The sequence below is a fragment of the Mesoplodon mirus genome, assembly GCF_964341445.2.
Source record: "Mesoplodon mirus genome assembly, chromosome: 3".
Classification (NCBI taxonomy): Eukaryota; Metazoa; Chordata; class Mammalia; order Artiodactyla; family Ziphiidae; genus Mesoplodon; species Mesoplodon mirus.
Window position 1 is genome coordinate 135985129 of NC_138978.1, and position 11360 is coordinate 135996488.

The window sequence follows — 11360 nt, forward strand, 5'->3', positions numbered from 1 at the left end:
TATTAAGAATGTGACACTGCTTCCATGTCATATAAGAGCATGAGGATATCTCTATTATGAAACTTACTGCATTTTGCTACAACATTTTTGTCTATCTTCTCTTCCAGATTACAAGCTTCTTAAAAAATAGACTGTGCACAGATCTAACTTTCTGGCCTACATTTGCAGCACTGGAGACTACTATTGAAATATTAATTCAAAGGATATTTTAGAAAACATTATAGACAGAACTCTATCATAAAAGAGCATATATAAATATAGCATATTTTCTGATGTTATTGAATCATCTTAAGTATTGGTTAATGCAAATTTCAATCTCTAAGGCACTTCTACAACATACCTGAAAAATGATCGTCATCTTGTACTTGAATGTCCTCACTGAGAAAGAAATTGCAACTCAAAATAAGTTTATTTCATTTTTAGGAAGCTCTAATTGTTAGAAAACTCACTCTTAAAATAAGTTAAAATCTCTATTCCTCAACTTCTATGCATTTTCCTGGTTTTTAAATTAGGGGCAACTTGATCTTTTTTGATTTTACAGCTCTAACATAGCTAAAGCTGGCGTTCAGGTCCTTTGCCCACTTACCTACTCTTCATAATTATTTTTATTAAAAGAAATATATTGTGGTATAATATAAAAAATATACTAACTTGAATGTACACTTTAATGAATTTTGACAAATGTAAATATTTTGTAACTCTGTTTCCATCAAGGTAGACAATTTTCCTATTACCCCCTTTTGCAGTTTTCCCTTTCCTCTTTGCAGTCACTCTCTACTCCATCTTTGATACAGGCAACTGCTGATATGTTTTCTGTCGCCATAGATTCATTTTTCCTTTTCTAGAAAGTCATATAAACAGAAACATAAAGTACATACTCTTGTGTGTCTAGCTTTTTTCTCAGCATAGTGTTTCTGAGATTCATCCTTGTTGCATTCCTCATAATTCTATCCTTCTACTGCTGTATGATATGACATTGTATGGATATACCACAACTGGTTCACCCATATAAATCTTGTTGGAGATTTTCTGATGATGGCCATTCTGACCGGTGTGAGGTGATACCTCAATGTAGTTTTGATTTGCATTTCTCTAATGATTAGTGATGTTGAGCATCCTTTCATGTGTTTGTTGGCAGTCTGTATATCTTCTTTGGAGAAATGTCTATTTAGGTCTTTTGCCCATTTTTAGATTGGGTTGTTTGTTTCTTTGATATTGAGCTGCATGAGCTGCTTCTAAATTTGGGAGATAAATCCTTTGTCAGTTGCTTCATTTGCAAATATTTTCTCCCATTCTGAGGGTTGTCTTTTCGTCTTGTTTATGGTTTCCTTTGCTGTGCAAAAAAAGCTTTTAAGTTTCATTAGGTCCCATTTGTTTATTTTTGTTTTTATTTCCATTTCTCTAGGAGGTGGGTCAAAAAGGATCTTGCTGTGATTTATGTCATAGAGTGTTCTGCCTATGTTTTCCTCTAGGAGTTTGATAGTGTCTGGCTTTACATTTAGGGCTTTAATCCATTTTGAGTTTATTTTTGTGTATGGTGTCAGGGAGTGTTCTAATTTCATACTTTTACATGTACCTGTCCAGTTTTCCCAGCACCACTTATGGAAGAGGCTGTCTTTTCTCCACTGTATATTCTTGCCTCCTTTATCAAAGATAAGGTGACCATATGTGTGTGGGGTTATCTCTGGGCTTTCTATCCTGTTCCATTGATCTATATTTCTGTTTTTGTGCCAGTACCATATAAGTGCTGGAGAGGGTGTGGAGAAAAGGGAACCCTACTGCACTGTTGGTGGGAATGTAAATTGATACAGCCACCATGGAGAACTGTATGGAGGTTCCTTGAAAAACTAAAAATAGAACTACCATACGACCCCGCAATCCCAGTACTGGGCCTATACCCTGAGAAAACCATAATTCAAAAAGAGTCATGTACCAAAATGTTCACTGCAGCTCTATTTACAATAGCTAGGACATGGAAGCAACATAAGTGTCCATCATCGGATGAATGGATAAAGAAGATGTGGCACATATATACAATGGAATATTACTTAGCCATAAAAAGAAACGAAATTGATGTATTTGTAGTGAGGTGGATGGACCTAGAGTCTGTCATACAGAGTGAAGTAAGTCAGAAAGAGAAAAACAAATACCGTATGCTAACATATATATGGAATCTAAGAAGAAAAAAAAAAAGGTCATGAAGAACCTAGGGGTAAGATGGGAATAAAGACACAGACCTACTAGAGAATGGACTTGAGGATATGGGGAGGGGGAAGAGGAAGCTGTGACAAACTGAGAGAGTGGCATGGACATATATACACTACCAAACGTAAAATAGATAGCTAGTGGGAAGCAGCCGCAGAGCACAGGGAAATCAGCTCGGTGCTTTGTGACCACCTAGAGGGGTGGGATAGGGAGGGTGGGAGGGAGGGAGATGCAAGAGGGAAGAGATATGGGAACATATGTATATGTATAACTGATTCACTTTGTTATAAAGCAGAAACTAACACACCACTGTAAAGCAATTATACTCCAATAAAGATGTTTAAAAAAAATCTTGGATATTTTGGTCATATCCAGTTTTACCTATTATGAATAATGGTGTTACACATTTTTGTGAACAAATTTGTGCGACATAAGACTTCATATCTCTTGGATAAGTATGAACTATTAGGTAATTGCTTGGTCATATGTAAATGTATATTTAACTTTAAAGCTTTCATGCTACAAGTCCATTAACAATGTATTCATGTTTCTCTAGGTCCACACCAAAACTTGATATTAACAGTTTTTTAAATTTTAGACATTATAGTGGTATGTAGTGGTATCTCATTATAATTTATACATCTTTGATGGAGCAATCTCTAAATATATATAAATTATATATACTTAATATATATGTTGTATACAATATATGTAAATATTTTAATTAATTTTTATTGGAGTATAGTTGATTTACAATGTTGTGTTAGTTTCTGCTGTACAGCAAAGTGAGTCTGTTATACATATACATATATCCACTCTTTTAGTTTCTGTTCCCATATAGATCATTACAGAGTACTGAATAGAGTTCCCTGTGCTATACAGTAGGTTCTTATTAGTTATCTATTTTATATGTAATAGTGTGTATACATATAAAAAATATAATTAGGCACTTAAAAATAAAAGGAAGACATGCAAATAGCCAATAGGCATATATTCATAGATACATATACTTTACATTTATATATATAACATATCCATAAATATATTTTTGCCATTTTCTCCCATTGGATTGTCTTTTTATTTTTGAAGTGTAAAAATTCTTTAATCTGTATATAAGTTCTTTGCCAGATATTGATATTGCAAACATTTTCCAAGTTTGATCTTTCCTGTTGATTTTCTTAATTTTGATTTTTATTCAGCAGAAATTTCCCTTTCCTCTGTGGTTGTCACTGCCTTGTCAGGGTTGGGTTCTGACCCCTAGTCGTTGGAGTAGAGGCCGTCAGATCTGTTTCTTAGCTGTGTTTCTGATCTGCGGTGTGAGGTCGGGAGGACTGGAGCACTCCCACTGGGATAGAAGCCTTTGAGTATTCCTCCTCTGGAGGTGTTCACCTGTGGGTATGCTCTGTTTTGTCTCCTTTCGCCCATTGTGTGGGCTTACAAAGTACACGGCTGTTGGTACTGCTCTCAGTCCCACCTTAACCATGGTTATGCCGGCAACTGGCCCTGGTGACTCAGGCCTCATTTTTACTAGGCCACTGGCCCAGATCCACTGAGGTCAGGTCCCAGGACTGCAGTAATTATGTACCTGGACCCACTATGTGAGATATGGAGGCAGCTCAGACTCTGGCCTGGCCAAACCCCAGCATGTATGTGCCCACAAAACCCACAGCTGCTAAAGCCTGACCTGTCTCAGCTGCAGGAGCACTTGTCCATTGGGATGTTCCCAGGTGCTGAATTTAGGAAACCATCAGAGGAAGTGTAATGCCATGATTTGCACAGCCATGAGGAGAGATTTCAGCTCTTCTTCCTTAGTTGCATGTTCCCTGGAACTCAGCTGTGGTTTCAGCCCCATCTCTGCATGTGGGCCACCCACTGGTGTCTGCTCCCAAGGCTGCTGGAGCACACGAGCTTGTCAGGCAGGAGGATGTAGAAGCGGCAATCAGGGCAGGCAGGCTGCCCAGGTGAGAGGGTGCTGGGTGGCTATGGGATGTACGAGCCTGTCAGGCAGGAGGGAGTCAAGGTGGCAAGCTGGGCAAATGGGCCACCCAAGCAGGAGAGTGCTGAGGTGATGATGGCTGGGGGCATGTGAGCCACTCTGGCAGGAGCCCTTCCTAGTGCCTGTGGAGGCAGGGGCCGGTGTGTGAGGAGAGAGGCTGCAATGGGGGCCCCGCCCTTTGTGCATCACTCAGCAGTGGCACTTTGCTTCTATGCTGGTCTGGGCTTCCTCCAGGAGCATTCCTTGTTGTGGAGCTCCTCACTCCTATCCCCTTGAGCTGTCTCCTCACAGCCAACATCATTCCCCTTCCTGGGTCTGCTCTTCAAACCCCACATTCCAACACTCAGCCCCCGTGTGCACCAGTGGTCACCAGTGGCTGGGGCATGCAGAGCTGTGGCCAGACCATCTGTGTAGGCCTCACTCTCTCCTGCCTGCCACAGACTGGCTGCTGCACTGTTCTCTGAGCCACCAAATTTCTCCTTCTGCCCCAGCTTCTCTCCCCGCTGCTTCCCCAGATGCGGGAACCTCTTCTCACCTTCAGCTCCGCTCCCCCGCCCAGGGTCACAGGTCACGTCCCACTTCATCTGCTCTTCCTTTTCCCTTCTTCTTTCTTTCGTCCTACCTGGTTACGTGGGGATCTTTCTTGTCCTTTCAGGTGCCTGAGGTCCTCTGCTAGTGTTTATCAGGCGCTCTGGGAGAATCGTTCCATTTGTAGGTGTATTCTTGATGCATTTGTGGGGAGATATGAACTCCACATCTTCCTACTCCTCCGTCTTCTTGACTGACTAATCAGCAGTTTGAGTTTTAAAAGGCCACTTTTTCCCCTTTTTTAACCTTGGTTTCAGGTTCTACCTAATTTAGCTAATTAGGCTCAGTCTCAGGTCATTGTGGTCTGTATTTACATTTCTGATTTGTACCGATTTGCAAGACAAAGACAGTTGCTTTTAATTCCCCAAAGAACTGGCCTGTCACCTAAATAATATTGAAAGAGTGATTTGCCCAACTACGTTTTCTTTAATTTGCTTTTCTGTAACAGTGAGAAGATTTCCAACTAGACTGAAATTTCAGAATTCTATAGTCTAGAACTTTATGGTTTAATTTATCATACCTTCAAAACGTGCATAAGGCATTCAACAAAGACCCTCTTTCTGAGTGCACAGATTAGACCCAGAGTAAAGTCTCCATTATTTATTTTTATTATCCCTTAAATATTAGCTGTTAGTTTTTACTTTATATTTTATAGGCTCAGGTAATCCCACTGGTTTCCTTTAGTATGTTTAATTAATATTTCCTTCATATGCCGTCTTATAATATCAAGCAGGGGAAGAATTCCCCAGTGAAACATGTCTATCCCACACAATATAATTAGGCAAAAGAGAGGTAATTATCTTATACAATGCCCATTTAAACATACCAATTTTTATAAAGACTCTGGGGTCCCCAGAGAGTGGTTGATCAAGCCAAGGGACTCAGGCACTTTTGTCAATCTTTTAACTTGATTAATTGGTCTAACTTTTGCCCCAAGTAATTGTTGGTCAGGTATCTCAGTGTAATTTTACGTGTATAAAATTTATATGTAATAAAATATACGTATTTTAAACTGGGGTAAATAGGGCAGACTTGTTTGGGTCTGGCCCTTTAATGTTGATGACAAGTAGGAGATCCCTTTGGCCCATCCAATCTTAGGTAGTATTGTATCCAATCTTTGATTTATCTCATTAATGTCTGTTTTATTTATCCCACTTTAAAATAACCATCTAAAGATTTCTTATTCATTTAGGAGAAGTCCCTTTAAAATTTTCACCTTGTTGGGAAAAAGTTTTTAGACTTTTCCTTCAGTTTTTTTCCCTGTTACTTAACCTAATTAACAATAATTATTCTAATGTTTTTATTAGCATCTGTAAGACCCATTTAGGGGAAGCAGAGACCACAAATAAGGTTTCCCAAACCAATTTTTTGGGTTTGTTTGAAACTAAAGGAGTTTTTAGGTTAACCATTATATGTCTAATTTCCCACATTTCCCCCCCATAGGAGCCAATGAAACAGCTGTTTATAATGAGAGCTCTCTAAAAATTTACCAATTTAGAAGTTTCTCCAATTTGAAGGATCCATGATCTGCCCATAAATGAGGTATACCTTAATAGTGACTCAAACCAATAAGACGCAAGAGGCTTCCCCACAAAAGAGTGTAAAGGATGCTGTCTAAATAAGATCCAGAAAGTTTACTCCCAAAAGTAGTTTAAGAAAGTAATGGTCTTTGTTGTACAGGCTGACACAATGAAGGTTAGGATGGCAAAAAGCCCCCGAGAGTTGTACAGTCAGACAAAAGCCTGCTCAGAATCCCAGTCTATTTGACTGGCTGCCAAATGTACACCATATAAGTACTTTTGGATGGTAGTGACCAAGTTCTCAAAACACACACACACACACACACACACTGAAAAATATCAGAACACTTACATTTCAAAGACACAGGAAGAGAAATGCAAGTTTCCCCTAGAAAGCCTTTTGTTTTTTTGAAGTCAGAATTCTGAAAAGATGTTTTTATCAAGCCAGCTTTTTCTAACTTAACTGCATATGCAATAAAAGAGTCCTATCTTAGTCATTTTTAGGGCAAGATTTTCTTTAAGTCCCAAGTAAGTAAGCACTTGTAAATGTAAATTTTGTATGTACATAAACCTGGCCAGGATATCCGTTGGAGGCTGGAAATCTGTTGTTCCTTTTTCTTTTGTATTGAAAGCTAAGTTCCCCATTCTGAGTTCAATTTGTGAAGATCACTTTTATTTTGACAAACTCTATTAAAGTAGCCAATTCAAGGAAGACAGGTTAGTCTTCCACCTAATTACCCAGTCCAACTTTTACTCAGTGTCTTTCACCTGAGCAAAGTCTCCCCAGTCTTTCAACTGAGGATAAACCACACAGTGTCTAAACTGAGCAAGATCTTCCCAGTGTCTTTTAAGTGAGGCTAACCCACTTGAGCAAAAGTCTTCCCAGTGTTTTTCTACTGAGGATAAGCTCTCAGTGTTTAAACTGAGTAAAAATCTTCCCAGTGTCTTTCACTGAGGATGACCCAGGTACTTCTTCTTGAAACCAAGTTTCAAGGATAACCTACTACTCAAGAGAAGAGTTTAACACCACTGAATAAAACTTAGGATCATCAACCAAAACTGGAGATCCAAGAACCAGGAGATACTCACCCAAATTCGTCTGGACACTCTGAGAAAGCGGACAGGCCCAAGAAGCCTCTGCTGGTGCCAGGACTCTGGATCCTCATAGAGTTCAGGCAAAGAAGAAAAGTCTGCTCTGGGCCCCTTCATTGGTTGCCAAGACTGCTGACTGAAAAATATGCACAACCCAAAAGGAGAATTATGTTTTATTTGGCAGATTTTCTGAGGACTTAAGCCCAGAACACAGCCTGTCAGATCACTCTGAGGAACTGCTCAGAAGACCTAAGGGAGGAGTCAACAAAAACCAGGTAGTCAGAACATCAAAAGATTACTATTAATTAAAGAAAACTAGACATCTCAAGTTAAGGACTTTAGCACTTTTCTATGTATGAGAAGATGAAAGAATCTGGGCTCCGTGAAATCATTCCTTTGATATGCACCTTAACTCTAGAATCAGTGCCCTGTTTTTCTCCATCCCGAATCCCCTCAAGGTGCACAGTTGAGGGTTCCTGCTTTGACGTCTGACTTGACGACTGCAACATCCTTTGTCTACTGATATGGCAGGGAACATTTTTCATCCACAGGTAAGAAATTGAGGAGAAAATTAACATAATTCAAGATATAAAACCATTACAATATTAAAAATTCCCAAATGTCAAACAAACATAAGTACCCTTGACCTGTAAAATGGAAGATGCCAAAGAAGGGAAAAAAAGAAACAATAAAGAAAATGTAGAAAATAAAGCATAAAATAAGATGACAGAAATCAATAACAGTAGAACAATAATTAAATAAATCAAGGTAAATGTTATCATAAGATTTTTAAATTTCAAAAAAAACCCATCAAACAAAACATATTGAAAATAAAGTAATAGAGAAAATTTAGAGAGCAAATATGAATGCAAAGAAGACCTGTTAGGTAGTTAGTCAGACATTAGCAGCAAGGAGGTGACAGTGGTGAGAAAGACAAGAAGAAGAAATTGAGTCACACCCAGCCATCTGGGAACTCTCCCTTGAATCCACCCAGAATGGGAGAAACTATGGTCGGGTGGTGGGCAGCTTATCCTGATAAAGAGAGGCACAGTAACACAAGGGGACTTCTCCAGGCTGTGCATGCCCAGACCAGACAGGCGTATAACCTGTAGTAAATCCAAACTCATTATACCATAATTACAATAAATTACATGTGGTTTTGCCCCTCCCCCCACCCAGTAGGCATTTCTTGGGGATTCAAGGATGAGAGCATGCACAGCAGAAAACTTGTTACATAGCTCAGGACTGTCAATCAAATAATGATCCTTGTCACTCACCCCCACCTCTCTGCAAAATGCTCCTTAAAAGCGCTCGTAAGCCATTATAGGAATGCTGCTTTCAATTTGCAGGAACAGTACACCCATCCCCCCCCCCACCCCGAGAGTGTACCTTTGCTTCGATATACTTTGCTTTGCTTTGGGCTTGCTTCACTTCGCTGAAATAGCCTGTTCTCAGAAACAGCCTGCTCTTTCTCTCTCCTTCTCTCTCTCCCTCTCTGAGAGTGTACCTATGCTTAAATAAACTTTGCTTTGTGCTTAAGCTTAACATGGTAGTTTGCGATCCTTTGCTTACTATCATGGAACCAAGGTAGCTGGTCCAGGCCTTCCACTGACCTCCTCGGTTGAAGCTATTTTGTTACAAACATGTCCACATGGTGAGAGACCTAAGTCTAAATTTTGATAAAAGGTTGAATTAAGGTGAGAATATCATATGGGAGGAAAAGACTGTAGGAAAAATAGTAGATGTAGGAGATATGTTTGTGAAAGTGCACATTCATAGCAATATAGCCAAATAAACTCACATGCCCACGTTCCCACTAAAACTGTATAAAATTATGACCAACAAGCAGAGAATACACATTATTTTAAAGCCCTCATGGGGCATTAAGACATATTTACCATGTGAATCCTTCAGTGAATCTTGTGTTACTGCTAAGGGATAGAAAATGGTGTCATAAGGGAATTTTGTGTAAGACTCAAAGCTCCCTTTCTATATGGTTCAGGCTGGACTTGAAGCTTCAGGGGCCTGAGAGGATGGGGCTGGAAAGGCAAGGCACACTCAGAAAAGAGAATACATACATAACACACTAGGAATATCTGAAGAGGCTGCTCAAGACCTGGCTCAGCCCCAAGGGTTTGACCCCTAGTCCTACTCTTCACCCTACAGCCCTTTAGGGTCAGGACCTTGGCTCACCCTAACCCATTCCTAGCTTCCGGGTATAGCATGAGTGCACATGTCTGAATGTTAATGTTCTCTCAAAATTTACATGTTGAAATCCTACCTCTTACAGATAGGAGGCGGGGCCATGCAAAAGTGCTTATGAGCTTTCATGAATGGGATTAGTGCCTTATAAAAGAGACTCCAGAGATAGCTCTAGCCTCCTCCCATCATATGAGGATACAGAGAGAAGGCTCCAGCTGTGAACCAGGAAGAGAGCTCTCACTACGAGGTGGCCATACTGGTGACTTGATCTTGGGCTTCCCAGCCTCCAGAACTGTGATAATAAATGTCTGTTGTTTTTAATCTACCCAGTCTATGGTATATTGTTATAGCAGCCCTAATGGATTAAGACCACATATTTCAAAATTTATCTGGAGAGTGGGGACTGTCTTATCGTTGCAAACTAAGAAGTTGGGTTGAGACAACATATGAAAGATTTTCTTTAAGTAGAAAGTTATGGATTATTGGATTTGAAAGTAGTAGATTGGTTAAGGAAAATGAGTACGTGTGTGTGTGCGTGTTTGCAGTGTGTCCCAAGTTTTTGTGCAGTTTAAAGATTTACTAACTCCAGAATTATAAACACTACAAACTTACAAAAACATCATTTGAAGGTGTAACTGTTACCAGATGCAAGTCTGTGTGCCTGATGCACAGTGAGGCTAAATACTGAAACATCAGAGTTTGGAGCAGAGAAGGGTTTACACAGTGCCATGCAAGAAGACACGTGGCTCATGCCCAGGAAAAACCCCAAACTCCCTGAAGGCTTTCAGCAAAGCCTTTTTAAAGGCAAGGTGAGGGAGGGGCATGGCTAATTGTTGCAAATATCTTGGTGTTGGATCCTTTGTTCTAGCAGCTGGCCAGATGGGTCAGATCCTGGTCAGGTCACGTGTTCCTGTAAACCTCCAACAAAACAATTATTATTCTCTGTTCTGCAACTTTTTATCTCCATGAATGGGCTCTTAAAAGTCAGAGCCTTAGCAATAGGCTATCCTGTATATTTCAGGCTATAGGCAACATTGTTTTCCAAAAAGTGCAGAGCCAGCCTGGGTCACAGGGATGGACAGAGTTAGCTCCGGCAACAAAGCATAAAGATTAAAGTAAAAAAGATCTAATGTGGAGTCAGATTTGTTCTTCCCTATTACATAACTATTTATCATTCTTTCATACTTATGAATTTTGAAAAATAAATTATTTTAATTTTTGTGTGTAGTTCCCTCTGATAGAAAATGAGGCAAAACATACACTATTCAAAATTCACAAAACTAAATAAGTGTAAACGAAATTCAAGTTCTATCCCTGGGTTTACACAAGACACAAACATGATGTGGGAAAGTTGGAGCTGAGGACAAAGGAAATCCTGAGTAAAAATGTCTGTGAAACAGCCAGTCTTCCAGGGTCAGCTTAAGATGTTCAAGAGTTATCAAATTGGTGGGCCTCAAGTAAAGGTCTCTAATGGATGAAGGAACCAGGTTCCAGATGCAATGAACAGAAAATTGGCTAAGGTCTCTCTGACAGGATGAGAGTAGTTGGAAGGAGGGATCTGGAAGCCCCAGGAGGGTGCAGGTGTCTGTGGGTCTGGATGGGAAGGCGGGGCAGTGATTCAGCCTATTTCTCTTATTGCCCCTCCCCCACACTCAGGAGCCCTTTGTGACAAGGCCACAGCTCTGTGATGCAGGCCTGGGGTTCTGCCATCAAGTGAACTCCCAGTGCTCTGTTGCCTGAGGGCAGCAATGCAATTC

At 40.1% G+C, this 11360-nt stretch overlaps 1 long non-coding RNA gene across 1 annotated transcript; it reads left to right on the forward strand.

Moving 5' to 3' along the window:
* The first annotated feature begins 2449 nt into the window (after nt 1-2449).
* Nucleotides 2450-10822, forward strand: LOC309799866. Its single transcript, XR_014293371.1, has 2 exons — nt 2450-7952; nt 9692-10822. It is a non-coding gene; the product is annotated as an uncharacterized lncRNA (long non-coding RNA).
* The last annotated feature ends 538 nt before the right edge of the window (nt 10823-11360 follow it).